The sequence below is a fragment of the Panthera pardus genome, unplaced genomic scaffold (assembly GCF_024362965.1).
Source record: "Panthera pardus isolate Hobbes unplaced genomic scaffold, ASM2436296v1 HiC_scaffold_2, whole genome shotgun sequence".
Taxonomy (NCBI): domain Eukaryota; kingdom Metazoa; phylum Chordata; class Mammalia; order Carnivora; family Felidae; genus Panthera; species Panthera pardus.
In genome coordinates, this window is record NW_026526765.1 from 21,106,897 (window position 1) to 21,125,129 (window position 18,233).

An 18,233-nucleotide genomic window follows, 5' to 3' on the forward strand; every position below is an offset into this window, starting at 1 on the left:
AGCCCAGTGGCCCAATGTTTAATCCAAAAGGGATCTCTGGAGCAAGGGAAATACCTCATTCTTGCATCTCGCATCCCAAACCCAACACCTGCCAAAGTTACCCAGTTGCATGACAATGCAAGGTCCCTAGCTAAGGTGCTTGAACTTCAGTGAGTGCTTCTCCAAATTAACATACCAAGGCACTGAGAATTCAGACCAGGGGGCTACCTGTGCTTTCCTAAAAGGAGAATGCTCTAGTTCTCTAAGTGCAAGTTTTAATGGAAGCTGTATTGGAAAGCTTTAGAATGAGAGAGACACCTGGACTCCTCCCTCTGTGCTCCTTTCCTATAACCACCTAGAAATTCTGCATAAGGAGTTATTAAAAAAACAAAACAAAACAAAACAAAACAAAACAAAAAACCAAAAACAAAACAAGGAACAAAGAGCACATAAAAACCTAGATACAGGTGGGGGATATTTTAAAAATTAAAAATAAATTATAATTTGACCTAATTGGAAATCCACAATTTACTAAAATAATTTATGTAACATAAAGATAAAAAGGACACTGATTCGCTTTTGGACCTCTGCATCACAAGTTCTAAATTACATTTGGCATGTGCTAAAATTCACCAATTGATAAAACTTCATGGATTGATCAATCCTGGGGTTCAAATTACAGGTATACTTGGGGATCCTACTGAATTTAAACATGATAACTAATAATTTGAGGATTAAATAATAATTAAATATGATAGAGAAAACTCAGTATACCTCACTTTATAGATTTGCCTAAATTTTCCAAAGTCATAATACCCATTGCCCTATAATATTCCATAATGGGTATAAAGAGTCTGGCACAATGAATACCAAACTGAAATTAAGTTGAGCCTTTGGCAGTTATAAATTGGCTTACCCAGATAAGACTCTGTGGACACCCCCATTTAAGTTGGTTAAGATGGTTCAATGTAAGTTAAAATAGGACCTCTAAGTATTAAAATGTATTAGTGTACATTTTAATTATGAATTATGAATTAATTCATTAATTATGAATTAATGAATAGGTGATTATCTTCACTGCTTCACCATTTGACAGTCTAATTTTGTCTCTTCTTAAGCCTAAAACGATGAATGGTGTCTCACAGTCCCATACTGCAAGCTTAATGCTGTGGTCCCATTCATTAAGGTCTCCAAACCCAATTCCCAGTATTACTGAAGTTACTAACTTCATCCAGTCAACAGCCAGTATTTTGTTAGTATAGATTTAGCTGATACATTCTGATTAGTTCTATTTTAACAGCCTCTCAGCTGCAGTTTGCCTTCACCTCCAAGATGATACAGTATATAATTTTTAGGCTACCCATGGGTTACCTAAGCAGCCTTGCCATTGCACACAGTTTTTTCAGTGAAGATTTCGACTGCTTCCAACTTTTTCCAAGAGCACAGAGGTGACATTGCATTGATGACATCCTCTTCCCAAAAGTTTCATTTGACACTCATTAAGGATTCACATGTCCAGTATCTTTTAGTCATTTTTGAGTTCTGGATGCAACATATTCCTCACTTACAAATTTTACTTAATCTCACTCATGTTGCTACTTATAAATCCATTATAAACGGAGTTCTCTCCAACAAAGGCTGTAAAATCTGTGCACATCAAAATCAATAGGCATTCCCATTAGTTCCCCCAGAAACTCCCTGACTGTGGAGTCTTTAACAACCTCTTGCCACATTCCCTGGAATCTCTGGACCACCTGTGATGACCATAAATTGTTGATGGGTTTCTGACTCCAGAGATTACCTTTCTCAACCCAGTATTATATACCTTTAAGTGAAAATTGCTGGTCATGTACTAGGATCTTTTGAGAATAAAGACTCTTACAGATTCTTAAGCCAGTGTACCCAGCTTCCCACTGCGGTTAGTTCCATGGAATTAGAACCACATAAGCTCAGCAAGACTGCAGTGGCTTCTTTGATTCAGGGTGGAGCCAAACTTCAGCCCTTCTCATTTTCCACATGCAGGAGGGGATGGTCTCCCCTCTTCTCAGTCTTTGACAAGACACAAGACATTAAGTGCTGGAGGGGGTCATCCCTCCTCGAGACCCCTTAGCTACCAGGGGCATCTCTAGGGATTAACTGAGTCAGTAGGAGTGGGAATCCATAGAATATATGAATGGCATTGCCACCATCAGAAAATTGCTGGAGCTAAGTGAAATGCTTTCCATCCCTAATAACGATGTCCCAAATAAAAATGGGACCCAAGGTGAGCACAATCAGCCAAACTTCAGAGTGATATTTTAGTATTGGATGCCAGAAAATCACCCCATCTGCACATTTTTTTACAAAGTTTTGGGCCATTGCCTAAAAGTTGTCCCCTTTAAGATTAAAAACAACACACACACACACACACACACAATGTCTGGGAATCTCTTGCTCCACAGATTTATGGAAATGATCAATCAAGTTGGCATATCTCTACATAGTCTAAGGTCACAATATAATGTCTCATAGGACACTCCTTGTCCCCTTGGAGTTTCAGACATTGCTAACAGAAACCAAGGAACACATGTCACTTCTCTGAATACACAATGCTATACTCTTTAAAAGGCATGCAAGAGAATGTTCATCTCTCCAGTAGGTACTAGACAGCCAGTTTAATAGAGACATTAGAGACTCCTATTTATACTCCAGTCTGACTAAGGGAATTCCTAAATGGGTCTCTATCTTGCCCAAGGCCTTAATCTCTCTTAATTCAAGGCCTCTTGGCTGACTTCTCTCTCACACCAACTATAAAAATACTTTCCCTTTGCTGTTTAAAAGGGGGACATGTCTCTCTGCCATGTGCATAGAGACTAATTATATATGAGGTTATTTAATAACATCTGTCTCTATACGTATGGATTTTTTCAACCTGCTTCTGTTCCACATTGGGCTGGAGGTCAAATCAAAGGTGCATTCTCTCCTGGGTCCTGTTATACATAGGCTGTCCCTCTAGTATTGAACCCATGTGAACCTAAGCTTCTACCACCTAAAAAAACCTCCTTAGTATTTAGGTTATAAGGAGTGGTTAGTTAGTCCAGTCTTTCCCTCAAATCCTCTACAGGAAAGTAGAGTGTAAACTACCAAAAGGGGGATTAAAAAAGCCTGCTTCATAAATAAAAATCACATTCAGAAATAATAAAATCAATACCATATCCCAAATTATAAAACCAGACAGCTCTTCCTTGGTAATAGTACATGTTGGAGAAAAATCAACATTAGGCGACAGACACCTGTCAGGTGCAGCTGCACACCCTTCTGTTTACTGTCAGTCTTGTTATTACTGGTCTTGGTGCTTTCATTGGTTTGGGATTCAGAGCTCCAAACCCTTCAAGTATTAGCCATTATTTCAACCAAATATGGCAAATGCTAAGACCCACTTGGGTCTTACCAAATTTTGTTAATACAAGCACTGTAGACCAAAAATCTTGCTAACTTCCCTTTCAGCCACCGAACTGACAAAAGAGGCTTAGAGCCCATGGTGATTGGTTCGGGTAGAGGGTCTACCTACAGAAAAGATCAAAGACCTACCAATATCTTGATTGTATCTTTGTGGGACCCTAAGCAGAGTACCCAGGTGAACCACTTGGGTCTTCTGAACTGTAAACTGTAAGATAATACGTTTGTGTTGTGTTTAGATGCCAGGTTCACATTGAATTGTTGTGAAAGCAACAGGCAATTGAAATTATACATGTAAGCATGTATAGGTCCACACACATATATGTATAATATATATATACACATATTTTGTAAATATGAAATGATGAAATGGAGAGAGAAAAATATTCAGAGATGGACATCATATTTTAAAAATGCTTATAGACATTATTTAAGAAACACTCCAATTAGTTAAGGTTCTCACTTACCTACAACAGATTTCACTCTGGTTAGATAAAAGCAGAAAAGAAACTTCTTAAAACTTAAAACCATTTTATTTTTTATTTTTATTTTTTTTTAAGTAATAACAATTGTATTTTATTTAAAAAAAAAAATTTTTTAACGTTTATTTATTTTTGGGACAGAGAGAGACAGAGCATGAACGGGGGAGGGGCAGAGAGAGGGAGACACAGAATCTGAAACAGGCTCCAGGCTCCGAGCCATCAGCCCAGAGCCCGACGCGGGGCTCGAACTCACGGACCGCGAGATTGTGACCTGAGCTGAAGTCGGACGCTTAACCGACTGAGCCACCCAGGCGCCCCTTAAAACCATTTTAAATAATATTAGGAATTTCAGAGTCTCCAAGAAATCTAGAAGCCAGTATTATATACAGCAAGATCAATGCATTGGGGCATCACTAACTACATTACCAATTTTGCTGCCATCCCCATCAATACTATAGCTTCTTCGGGTCATACTAATTACTTGCAGGGTTACTGGCTGAAAACCAGTATGGTGGCTTCAGATAGATGAACACAGCACCAAACACACTAAAACATGGTTTCTGTGTATGAACGGAATATTTGATTGGCAATGTCTGAGACCGAGCATCAAAGGAAACTATGAGAATCAGTTCTGGTGTACATCTTAGGAAAGCAGTAGTCATTATATGAGAAACAGTACAAATACATATAGGGCTTTGTAACTACAACAACAATTAGACACTCAAACTCTAATAGACTATGAGTTGCTATTAAATGTCACAAAAACATTTTTGGTGAAATGTTTTCCATAAAATTAATCTTAATAATGTTAAATAAATCTTTTTTTCCCTTATTTCCGGTAACTTTTTTTTTCTTTTACAAAGATTTTATTAATGGTCTTTGCAGAGCAAAATCCAGACTCCACATCTAGCTGCTGAGGCGACCCTGTTATGCAATTGGTACTGGCTGTGTCCCAGTAGGCAGATCTGGCTTCCCACCCTTCTGTTCTGAGATGGGGGTGGTGGGAAGTATTTCATCTTTGATTTCCACAATGCTCACATGATCTGTCAGGGACTTCTTAGGGCCAGTCTTACCACTTGTGTCCCAGGGAAGCATGATCTTCACTTTGATGCCCAGGACACCCTGTCTGAGCAGTATCAGTGTAGTAGTTAACAGAGCCCCCACTGTGAATCATCAGGCCATCCACAAACTTCTTGGGTTTAGCTTTCTGTCCTCAGAGTTTCCCGGACACCAGCACCTCACAGCCTTTGGCCCCACTCTCCTTGATGACCCACAGCATGGGCCACAGCAGCCCTTCCACACGGTGAGGCCTCCTAGGGGTTTGTAACACAGAGACTCTGCCTGGGTCAGCACATGACCTCTTGGGGCCACCTTTCAGCATAAAGCTCTACACTGCATAAAAACTCTACAGGGAAACCAAACCTCTGCTGAACCACAGCAGTCAATTCTTGAATCCATAGGTCCTTCTCCCCAAGAACATCCTGCGTCCTGTTGGCCAAGATAATGATTTCTGTCCTGGTTGATGTAACTCGGACCCCAACCCAGGAGTCGCCATCTTCAGCCAGCTCCGAGTGAGAAACTCATTCCGTTCAGCTTTGAAGATGCCGACAAACTTCCTCTCGGAAATCTGCACCGCATGTATCAAGGAGCCCCACCCCCTTTATAATAAGACATTCCAAAATATTCTAACCTAAGTGGAATTAGTAGGAATATACAAGATAACATTTGTGTAAAAATACTTCCAACCAGTAAAATCTCGATGATACATAATGTGGGATTTTCAGCATGGTCCTAAATTAGATGGTGAAGTTAGCTTTATATACATTATAGTAGCTAATAATTATAATATTAAATAACACTATAAATTTGTGGCATTCAGACTCTCAGTTTGTATATTTAGAGAGGTAAATATAAGTAGCCAAATGTTTTGGATCTCAGTACAGGGGAAAAAAAATCAACTCCATACCTGTAAGACATTAGTTTGAAAAGATTTTTCTCCCTTTAAGATTCTTAGCACATCTCATTTTCATAACAAGAACTGAGTTATGATTTTTTCACATTTTGTATCATAGCATAATTCAGTGCAGGGTTTTCGGAACCATAATTCCTAACCGTGTACTTTGCTTACAGATTCACTTGAGAAATCTCATTCTTTTTACACATCCTGCATTGAAACAGGCAGTTTGCTCCTACCTCGAAATAATGTATTGATACTAATAATGAAAACATCTAAAAAGGAAATAATTCCAAAGTAATATTTCTTGGGAGATGAGTTGAGTTATTAGCAGTTTGTTAGCAGGGACTAAAATTCTTCATCTTTTACCCTTTCTGGGGTTAGAGCAGTGATAACATTTCTTTTGTTGTTCAAGGGTAAAACCATATTTTAAAAAGTACGGAGTCAAATGAGTCTTAACCTAAGTGATTCTTTGAACTTATAGCATGGGGGTTTGACTTGTAAAGAGATGGGATAGAATCTGTAAAAATAAAAGAAAGAAAACCTTCAGGTTCCTTTTCAAGGAAAATTCTGTGTATTCTGGATAAACTGTCTGATAACTATCTTTGCACCTAGTGAGAAGCAGAAACAAATTTACACTGAAAATTAAATAAGGCAGCAGGGTGTGTGTGTAAACTTTTGTATTACAAAACCTCATGAAAATGACATATGTAAGGAATATAGTGGTATTACAAGTAACCAGATTGTCTCGATTGGGGCACTTGATAAATGTAATATCGCCAATTCTTGTATATTTATATTGTATAACCTTCTATGTGACACACTAAACTTCCCTTGGGTATAACCATCCTATGCTAAACATGGGCCCGTGTACAGTACAGTAACATAGATTCATGATCTTACTTAGGTTTGGGAAAGCAGAGGCAATGCCTATTGTAGTTTCAAATGACTCCTGTGTGAAAATATTTTTACTCAAAAGTTTATTCAAAGACACAGTAAGCTGAGAGCAACATTCCTTTTTTTAAATTTTTTTTTTTTTTTTTTTAGTGTTTATTTTTGAGACAGAGACAGCATGAGTGGGGGAGGGGCACAGAGAGAGGGAGACACAGAATCTGAAGCCTGCTCTGGACTCTCAGCTTTCAGCACAGAGCCCGACGTGGGGCTTGAACTCACGAACTGCAACATCATGACCTGAGCGAACTCAGATGCTTAACCGAATGAGCCATCCAGGCGCCCCTAGCAACATTTCTTTTTTAAGATTTAAGTTTATAAGTTTCACAGATCTGGGAGCTTGTTAATAATATCCAGCCCAGGATTTACAGTTTCAGTTAAATGTTGAGGTAGACAGAATTCCACAGTGGTCTCCTGTGACGCACACTTTTATATAATCCTTCCCCGTGAGGGTGGGCAGAACTTGTGAATATTATGAAGTATCACTCCTATGATTAGGTTGCTAATCAGCTAACTTTTTGGTAATCAAATAGAAGATTAATCTGGGTGAGACTGACCTAATCCTTTGACATCTTAGATTAAGCGTCCTGAGAGAGTCTCCTGTTAAACTTGAGGCGGGACACAAATGGCCAGGTTGTGAACTACATAGGGCCTTGCTTCTGCAGCCACAGGGTAAGTGGTTCCTGCCAACACTATGGGAGCTTGCAAGAGTACTGAGCCTGAGATGAGACAATAGTTCCAGTTGGTTCCTTGATTTTAACTTGCTCAGAGCCTGAACTGAGGACCTTGCTAACTCATGCCTGGCCTCCTGATCCATGGAAACTATGAGATAATATCTGATTTTCTCAACTGCTAAATGTGTGGTAACTTGTCACACAACAGTAGAGAAATATCACAATAGTGTCTTACAAAATGTCTTACAATAACTAGTATTCTAAAAAATAATTGGTAATTGCAACAACTCAATTTCTCTGCAGAGTATGGATGAAAACTGTGAATATCCATAGTGCTAACATAACTGAGCAAAGAGAAGATAATAGAAGACAATAGGGAATTGTAGGACGTGTGCAGAATTGAGGGGTGAACTCTATTCAGCAACTGGCAATGACGTTAAATGTGGCCAAATCTTACGTTTCTTTTAAAACAACCAAAAAACTCTAGGTTTTTCTGTGTGTGTGTTCATAACATGAAATCAGTTGGTAATAACATGCTCCATCCTCTGCAAAAAGGAAAAAAAAAAGAAAGAAAAAGAAAAAAAATATCCGTGTGAACCAAAAAAAGAAGTCAACAGGACAGTGTTGTGTAACCTGTGGCATAAAGTTTAAGAATAAATACATTTGCTTAAGTTCTCCTTTTTAAGATAATCTTTGTGATTACATATTTGTCCATATGGAAACCCTTGTTCTTTTTGTCTCATTCACTCATTTCCCCCCACCCTGCATTCATTTATTTACAAAAGAAATACTCACTAAGCATCTGTTATGGGACAGACACTATTCAATGCATAATGTACAAAGAATACAAAAATATCCCAGCCCACATGAGGTTTATTTCTCCCAATACCATACATGGAAAAGATAATTAAAATATATACAATGTAAATGTTGATAAGACCTATAAGGGGAGAAAAAGTAAAGAAATTACAGAGAGAATGCAAGATTAGAAATGGGTGGTGGGGTGGAGAAAGACTGTTTCATGTGCATGTACTTTATTCCAGGTGGTTTCCTATGTGCTAGAACAACAGAGTAAAGAGCATACAGTGCTCTTTCTCAAAGAGCTTATTATTTGGTGAAATTGATGTACAGGTAATCAGACTATGTTCTAATAAGTATTTGTGATGCGTGACAGGACACAGCAAAGGAGAGGGTATTAAGCAAACATGCAGGAATGCCAAAAGTGGACTCTGAGAGTTCCTAAAATGTGTGTAAGCTTTCAAATGTTTGCTAGGAATTTTAATTAAATAACCTCTAAGTATCTTTTGACCCTCTGAGCCTCTGTGATTTAAATTCAAGGAAAATATTTTCAAATTCTGTATGAGAATGCAACCTGTCAAACTTGAGATCTCCATAACATCCCAGGAATCTTTTGGAAAGTAGTTTTCCCCATAAACTTTCATATGAAGTCATGCCTAGAAAGACATTTGATATGTGGAAAACATGGAGAGAGTTTGGTTCTGAACTTTGCAACATTTCCAGAGGCACAACAACCCTAAAATTTCAGTTTTCAGAGTCACTAGAAGACAAAGGTGACCTTAGATGTTTCAGATACGTTTTCCTGATGTAAGGAGTCTTTAAGCTGTGGTAGGGAGGAGATGGAAAGGATCTGGACTTGGTGGAGTAAATTATCACTGCAGGGAGGACAAGATCACCCCAGAGAGGAAACTGCTATATCCAGGATGGCAGTAGAACAGGTTTTAAGTACTAGTGAAATTCAATAAAGAAGGCACAAAGTTTGCCAGAGTGACTTAAACATGTCAGTTTACACAGAATTCTACTAAAATTAAGTTTACAAGAATAAATTCATTGTTTTTCTCCTTGGAAATCAAGGGCTGTGTATCTTGATGACAGTGACCCGTGAAGCCGTCTAAGAAGGAAAAAGGGAAGCCTGGGAGCCGCCCAAGCTCTTTTGCCCCAGGTTGGCTTCTCAGTATCAGTGGAGGGACACAAAGTGGCTGCTTTCTCCACTGTAGCAAGAGAAGCCCAGCCATGGAACGGCAAAGCTTGAAAGCATTCTTTCCTACCTCCACGCATTCCTGAGAAACCTCTCGAAAGAGTTCAAGAAAATACAGTTAATTCAAATCTGGCTAACAAAAATGGAACATACTTTCAGCAGAGATAGAATTACATGGACAATTACATTAGAATTTGGGGAGAAAAAATGCAAAGTGTTTGTCCCCCTATACACTGCTTTCAAACTTTTAAGGATTCTCTTTCAAAGATGGTCCTTGCTGGAAACCAGAGTGGATATTTTCAACCACAGTGTTTAGCAGTAAATGAATTACAAATTAGGTGACTTTGGTAATCACAAAATTCTTTTTTAGAGATATTTTATAGTAAATTGTGACCATGTTAAAAGTTTTCATGTGTTTGTTTCCTGATTTAGCAGTATTGTGTACACTTTCAAAACCACTTTCTGTATCTTCTACAAATATATGAAAAGTTTCCTGACTCCAAAACAAAGAGGAAATCACTAGTCTGTTAAAAGAAAAAACAAAAGGTTGAATTAAATTGCTTTTCTAGGTGGGGATAGGAAGATGGCGGCGTAGGAGGACACTGGGCTCACCTTGCGTCCTGACACTGATTACTTAGATTCCACCTACACCTGCCTAACTAACCCAGAAAACCACCAGAAGACTAGCAGAAGGGAGTCTCCGGAGCCAAGCACAGAGGAGAGGCCCATGGAAGAGGGTAGGAAGGGCAGCGAGGCGGTGCCCGCTCCACGGACTGGCGGGAGGGAGCCGGGGCGGAGGGGCAACCTGCCGGCCAAGCAGAGCCCCCGAGTCTGGCTGGCAAAAGGGGAGGGGCCGGACGGAGTGTGTTCCCACAGCAAGCGGGACTTAACATCTGGAAGGTTCTAAGTTAACAGCTCTGCTTGGGAAGCGGGAAGGCTGGAGGACAAAGGGAGGGAGAGTTGCTGAGCCCCGGGAGTACAGAGCTCAGTTTGGCGGGGAACAAAGGCGCTCGCCAGCGCCATCTCCCTTGCCCATCCCCCAGCCAAAATCCCAAAGGGAACCAGTTCTTGCCAGGGAACTTGCTCGCTCCCTGCAAACACCCAACACTGTGCTTCTGCGGAGCCACCCCTCCAACAGCGGGTCTGACTCCCTCCCGCTGCCACAGAGCCCCTCCTGAAGTGGATCACCTAAGGAGAAGCGAACTAAGCCTACCCTTCCTGCCCCCATGAACCTTGCCTACCCACCCCAGCTAATACGCCAGATCCCCAGCACCACAAGCCTGGCAGTGTGCAAGTAGCCCAGACGGGCCACGCCACCCCACAGTGAATCCCGCCCCTAGGAGAGGGGAAGAGAAGGCACACACCAGTCTGACTGTGGCCCCAGAGCTGGGCTGGGGGCAGACATCAGGTCGGACTGCGGCCCCGCCCACCAACTCCAGTTATACACCACAGCACAGGGGAAGTGCCCTGCAGGTCCACACCACTCCAGGGACTATCCAAAATGACCAAACGGAAGAATTCCCCTCAGAAGAATCTCCAGGAAATAACAACAGCTAATGAACTGATCAAAAAGGATTTAAATAATATAACAGAAAGTGAATTTAGAATAATAGTCATAAAATTAATCGCTGGGCTTGAAAACAGTATAGAGGACAGCAGAGAATCTCTTGCTACAGAGATCAAGGGACTAAGGCACAGTCAGGAGGAGCTGAAAAACGCTTTAAACGAAATGGAAAACAAAATGGAAACGACGACGGCTCGGATTGAAGAGGCAGAGGAGAGAATAGGTGAACTAGAAGATAAAGTTATGGAAAAAGAGGAAGCTGAGAAAAAGAGAGATAAAAAAATCCAGAAGTATGAGGGGAGAATTAGAGAACTAAGTGATACACTAAAAAGAAATAATACACGCATAATTGGTATCCCAGAGGAGGAAGAGAGAGGGAAAGGTGCTGAAGGGGTACTTGAAGAAATTATAGCTGAGAACTTCCCTGAACTGGGGAAGGAAAAAGGCATTGACATCCAAGAGGCACAGAGAACTCCCTTCAGACGTAACTTGAATCGATCTTCTGCACGACATATCATAGTGAAACTGGCAAAATACAAGGATAAAGAGAAAATTCTGAAAGCAGCAAGGGATAAATGTGCCCTAACATATAAAGGGAGATCTATAAGACTCGTGACTGATCTCTCTTTTGAAACTTGGCAGGCCAGAAAGGATTGGCATGAGATCTACAATGTGCTGAACAGAAAAAATATGCAGCTGAGAATCCTTTATCCAGCAAGTCTGTCATTTAGAATAGAAGGAGAGATAAAGGTCTTCCCAAACAAACAAACACTGAAGGAATTTGTCACCACTAAACCGGCCCTACAAGAGATCCTAAGGGGGATCCTGTGAGACAAAGTACCAGAGACATCACTACAAGCATAAATCATACAGACATCACAATGACTCTAAACCCGTATCTTTCTATAATAACACTGAATGTAAATGGATTAAATGTGCCAACCAAAAGACATAGGGTATCAGAATGGATAAAAAAACAAGAGCCATCTATTTGCTGTCTACAAGAGACTCATTTTAGATCTGAGGACACCTTTAGATTGAGAGTGAGGGGATGGAGAACTATTTATCATGCTACTGGAAGCCAAAAGAAAGCTGGAGTAGCCATACTTATATCAGACAAACTAGACTTTAAATTAAAGGCTGTAACAAGAGATGAAGAAGGGCATTATACAATAATTACAGGGTCTATCCACCAGGAAGAGCTAACAATTATAAATGTCTATGTGCCGAATACCGGAGCCCCCAAATATATAAAACAATTACTCATAAACATAAGCAACCTTATTGATAAGAATGTGGTCATTGCAGGGGACTTTAACACCTCACTTACAGAAATGGATAGATCATCTAGACACATGGTCAATAAAGAAACAAGGGCCCTGAATGATACATTGGATCAGATGGACTTGACAGATATGTTTAGAACTCTGCATCCCAAAGCAACAGAATATACTTTCTTCTCGAGTGCACATGGAACATTCTCCAAGATAGATCATATACTGGGTCACAAAACAGCCCTTCATAAGTATACAAGAATTGAAATCATACCATGCATACTTTCAGACCACAATGCTATGAAGCTTGAAATCAACCACAGGAAAAAGTCTGGAAAACCTCCAAAAGCATGGAGGTTAAAGAACACCCTACTAACGAATGAGTGGGTCAACCAGGCAATTAGGGAAGAAATTAAAAAATATATGGAAACAAACGAAAATGAAAATACAACAATCCAAACGCTTTGGGATGCAGCAAAGGCAGTCCTGAGAGGAAAATACATCGGAATCCAGGCCTATCTCAAGAAACAAGAAAAATCCCAAATACAAAATCTAACAGCACACCTAAAGGAAATAGAAGTAGAACAGCAAAGGCAGCCTAAACCCAGCAGAAGAAGAGAAATAATAAAGATCAGAGCAGAAATAAACAATATAGAATCTAAAAAAACTGTAGAGCAGATCAACGAAACCAAGAGTTGGTTTTTGAAAAAATAACCAAAATTGACAAACCTCTAGCCAGGCTTCTCAAAAAGAAAAGGGAAATGACCCAAATAGATACAATCATGAATGAAAATGGAATGATTACAACCAATCCCTCAGAGATACAAATGATTATCAGGGAATACTATGAAAAATTATATGCCAACAAATTGGACAACCTGGAAGAAATGGACAAATTCCTAAACACCCACACTTTTCCAAAACTCAATCAGGAGGAAATAGAAAGCTTGAACAGACCTATAACCAGCGAAGAAATTGAATCGGTTATCAAAAATCTCCCAACAAATAAGAGTCCAGGACCAGATGGCTTCCCAGGGGAGTTCTACCAGACGTTTAAAGCAGAGATAATACCTATCCTTCTCAAGCTATTCCAAGAAATAGAAAGGGAAGGAGAACTTCCAGACTCATTCTATGAAGCCAGTATTACTTTGATTCCTAAACCAGACAGAGACCCAGTAAAAAAAATAGAACTACAGGCCAATATCCCTGACGAATATGGATGCAAAAATTCTCAATAAGATACTAGCAAATCGAATTCAACAGCATATAAAAAGAATTATTCACCATGATCAAGTGGGATTCATTCCTGGGATGCAGGGCTGGTTCAACATTAGCAAATCAATCAACGTGATACATCACATTAATAAAAGAAAAGATAAGAACCATATGATCCTGTCAATCGATGTAGAAAAGGCCTTTGACAAAATCCAGCACCCTTTCTTAATAAAAACCCTTGAGAAAGTCGGGATAGAAGGACCATACTTAAACATCATAAAAGCCATTTATGAAAATCCCACAGCTAACGTCATCCTCAATGTGGAAAAACTGAGAGCTTTTTCCCTGAGATCAGGAACACGACAGGGATGTCCACTCTCACCGCTGTTGTTTAACATAGTGTTGGAAGTTCTAGCATCAGCAATCAGACAACAAAAGGAAATCAAAGGCATCAAAATTGGCAAAGATGAAGTCAAGCTTTCACTTTTTGCAGATGACATGATACTATACATGGAAAATCCGATAGACTCCACCAAAGGTCTGCTAGAACTGATACATGAATTCAGCAAAGTTGCAGGATACAAAATCAATGTACAGAAATCAGTTGCATTCTTATACACTAATAATGTAGCAACAGAAAGACAAATAAAGAAACTGATCCCATTCACAATTGCACCAAGAGGCATAAAATACCTAGGGATAAATCTAACCAAAGATGTACAAGATCTGTATGCTGAAAACTATAGAAAGCTTATGAAGGTAATTGAAGAAGATATAAAGAAATGGAAAGACATTCCCTGCTCATGGATTGGAAGAATAAATATTGTCAAAATGTCAATACTACCCAAAGCTATCTACACATTCAATGCAATCCCAATCAAAATTGCACCAGCATTCTTCTCGAAACTAGAACAAGCAATCCTAAAATTCATATGGAACCACAAAAGGCCCCGAATAGCCAAAGTAATTTTGAAGAAGAAGACCAAAGCAGGAGGCATCACAATCCCAGACTTTAGCCTCTACTACAAAGCTGTCATCATCAAGACAGCATGGTATTGGCACAAAACAGACACATAGCCCAATGGAATAGAACAGAAACCCCAGAACTAGACCCACAAACGTATGGCCAACTCATCTTTGACAAAAGCAGGAAAGAACATCCAATGGAAAAAAGACAGTCTCTTTAACAAATGGTGCTGGGAGAACTGGACAGCAACATGCAGAAGGTTGAAACTAGACCACTTTCTCACACCATTCACAAAAATAAACTCAAAATGGATAAAGGACCTGAATGTGAGACAGGAAACCATCAAAACCCTAGAGGAGAAAGCAGGAAAAGACCTCTCTGACCTCAGCTGTAGCAATCTCTTACTCGACACATCCCCAAAGGCAAGGGAATTAAAAGCAAAAATGAATTACTGGGACCTCATGAAGATAAAAAGCTTCTGCACTGCAAAGGAAACAACCAACAAAACTAAAAGACAACCAACGAAATGGGAAAAGATATTTGCAAATGACATATCGGACAAAGGGCTAGTATCCAAAATCTATAAAGAGCTCACCAAACTCCACACCCGAAAAACAAATAACCCAGTGAAGAAATGGGCAGAAAACATGAATAGACACTTCTCTAAAGAAGACATCCGGATGGCCAACAGGCACATGAAAAGATGCTCAACGTCGCTCCTCATCAGGGAAATACAAATCAAAACCACACTCAGATATCACCTCACACCAGTCAGAGTGGCCAAAATGAACAAATCAGGAGACTATAGATGCTGGCGAGGATGTGGAGAAACGGGAACCCTCTTGCACTGTTGGTGGGAGTGCAAACTGGTGCAGCCACTCTGGAAAGCAGTGTGGAGGTTCCTCAGAAAATTAAAAATAGACCTACCCTATGACCCAGCAATAGCACTGCTAGGAATTTACCCAAGGGACACAGGAGTACTGATGCATAGGGGCTACTTGTACCCCAATGTTTATAGCAGCACTCTCAACAATAGCCAAATTATGGAAGAGCCTAAATATCCATCAATTGATGCATGAATAAAGAAATTGTGGTTTATATACACAATGGAGTACTACATGGCAATGAGAAAGAATGAAATATGGCCCTTTGTAGCAACGTGGATGGAACTGGAGAGTGTGATGCTAAGTGAAATAAGCCATAAAGAGAAAGACAGATACCATATGTTTTCACTCTTATGTGGATCCTGAGAAACTTAACAGAAACCCATGGAGGAGGGGAAGGAAAAAAAAAAAAAAAAGAGGTTAGAGTGGGAGAGAGCCAAAGCATAAGAGACTCTTAAAAAGTGAGAACAAACTGAGGGTTGGTGGGGGGTGGGAGGAGGGGTGGGTGGGTTACAGGTATTGAGGAGGGCACCTTTTGGGATGAGCACTGGGTGTTGTATGGAAACCAATTTGACAATAAATTTCATATATTGAAAAAAAAATAAAAATAAAATAAAATTAAAAAAAATTGCTTTTCTGAAGGACAGCGCAAAGTAATTACGTAGTAAGGGGTTAAGATCTGGAGCAAATTTAGCAGGGTATAGTAGTTAAATGTTGCCCTCTCATACCTAAAATATTTGGGGATTAAGATAAAAGTAAGCCATTCATTATCAATAATGGGTCATTTTTTAGAAATATATTAATGCTTTTTTTAAGCTATTACTTGTGTGCAACTGTTAAATTTTTTCTCTGTTGAAAAATCAGTGCCAAGGACGGTCAGTAGAAATAGGCTATCTCCTTTTTCTCTTTCTGTAATTTTCCACAGTGAAACTTTGAATACTGTTGCAACTCTCTTTTCCCTGGAGTTGGGTATGCAATACACATAATCAAATAGTACAGTTGGATTGACTTCACCAGTTAACTTGGTAAAATTGCCAGTTGATCTTGGTCATTGAATTGACTAATTAGTCAGCCAGTATCTTCTTACAAGTTGAAATTTTTTACTGTGAAGAGATCAAAACTGTCTTTCCTTCATGTGATCCCAGTTCCTATTAGTAAAATGCATTCAATTCATATCCCTTCTCTTTATCAGGCGTATGTCCACCTTTCTAATCTTTCCTCCCAGGAATAGGACCCTCATGGTGGTAAAGACTGTGGTCCAAATGATTTTTTTTCTCTGTCTTTGTTGAATTTGCTGCACGGTGGATAATCAGAACTGCATCCTTGTGATTTTGCACAGAGGAGTCTCACTGTATGACCATTATTCCCATGTCATTTGGATATCATGTTAACACTCACTGTAGAAGTCCACCTGCTTCTCTTTTTCCTTCAAACATGAGGTATTGTGTATTATGTGGCTTCCTTGGGTGACCTCACATTATCGAGCAACCACTAATTCTCTTAGCACAGTTGTCTTTCGTGTGGCATAGCCCCTTGAACACCAAATGGAGGCCAAGGAAGATCAAAGTATCAGTTGGTACTTACTAGTTTGTTTTCATCTTTAACTTTGTCTTTGCTGTTACTCCATCACTGCTGGATGCATGGAGTCCCAGCTTTTATGTTCCTGTACTTTTCCCTCACCTATCTGGATGTCTTTGAGTACTTTAATCACCTTGTTTTATTTCCAAAGTCTCTCCATGCTGATATAGCATTTCCTCTTTTGCTTTGCTTTTGGAAATGTCCTGTGCATTCGTCTCCCTTTTCTGCTGCCCTGTGTTTTAGTGCACACAGAGGTCAACTAATCCAGACCTGATGGTGAAAAGATTGCAAAGAAAAAAAAAAAACAACTAATTTTCTAACACATCCAGGTTCACTATTTCAACAAGATTCCCCAAGTCAGCTTCAAATTGTCACTTGAAATTAACCCACCTCAAGATTATTATACTCTAATAATCCATTATTCTTTTCTTATTGCAGTAGTTTGCACTGCTCAACTCCTGAATTTAATGGTAAGGGATTGAAATGGAGCAGAAACACACAAAATAGAAGACAAATTCAAAATGCCTTTATAATCCATTGTGTAGTCATGGAATAATAGTTATTAGCCATGTTTTCTCTTAAATTCGATTTACTTCTCTTGAGTCATTCATCTTAATCAACACAGTTTAAATAATTACCAGATAATATCTGAGCAGCCTCAATAACTCAGGATTTAGAAAGGCAATACAGAATTTATTAAGAATGACAATTATGATTAGGTAATAAATGACATACAATTTACTAATGACTAACAAAGACCCACATTAATAAATGTCAAGTTAAAATTTTATATGTGCGGCTATGCTAATAACATTAAAATCCTTAAACACTATAAGATTGCTGAAAGTCTTTGGTAAGGGTGGATATAAATATTGGTTTAGTGAGGATCCTTTCCTTTTGTTGTTCTGAGTTGCAGTATTTATCAATCTTTTGAACCCCTTGTGTTCAAATCTCATATATTGATTAATACTTGTTATTTCTTTGTATTAACACTTTGACTAACAATTATATAGCATACTAATCTATCCTCATTTAGACAGAGTTCATACTCTAAGTAAACTATGTTCAATTGCTAATTTTCTAGAATGAAAAGTGTTCTTTTCCTTCTAGTTAATATGTGATTCTTTTCATTCAATGCAGAATAAAAATGAAATTGGATGACTTTAAATAAGTCCAAAACCTGAAAATTACTAACCACAGCTGCCTTTTACTGTAGGTTATGTGTCCACTCTGCTCATATACAATTGTTCAAATAAACCACAGTGACTAACTGGTGT

At 39.2% G+C, this 18,233-nt stretch overlaps 1 pseudogene; it reads right to left on the minus strand.

Annotated features, from left to right (window-relative positions):
* Positions 1–4,826: 4,826 nt before the first annotated feature.
* Positions 4,827–18,233, minus strand: part of LOC109267668 (40S ribosomal protein S3-like) — a 74,324-nt pseudogene continuing 60,917 nt past the window's right edge.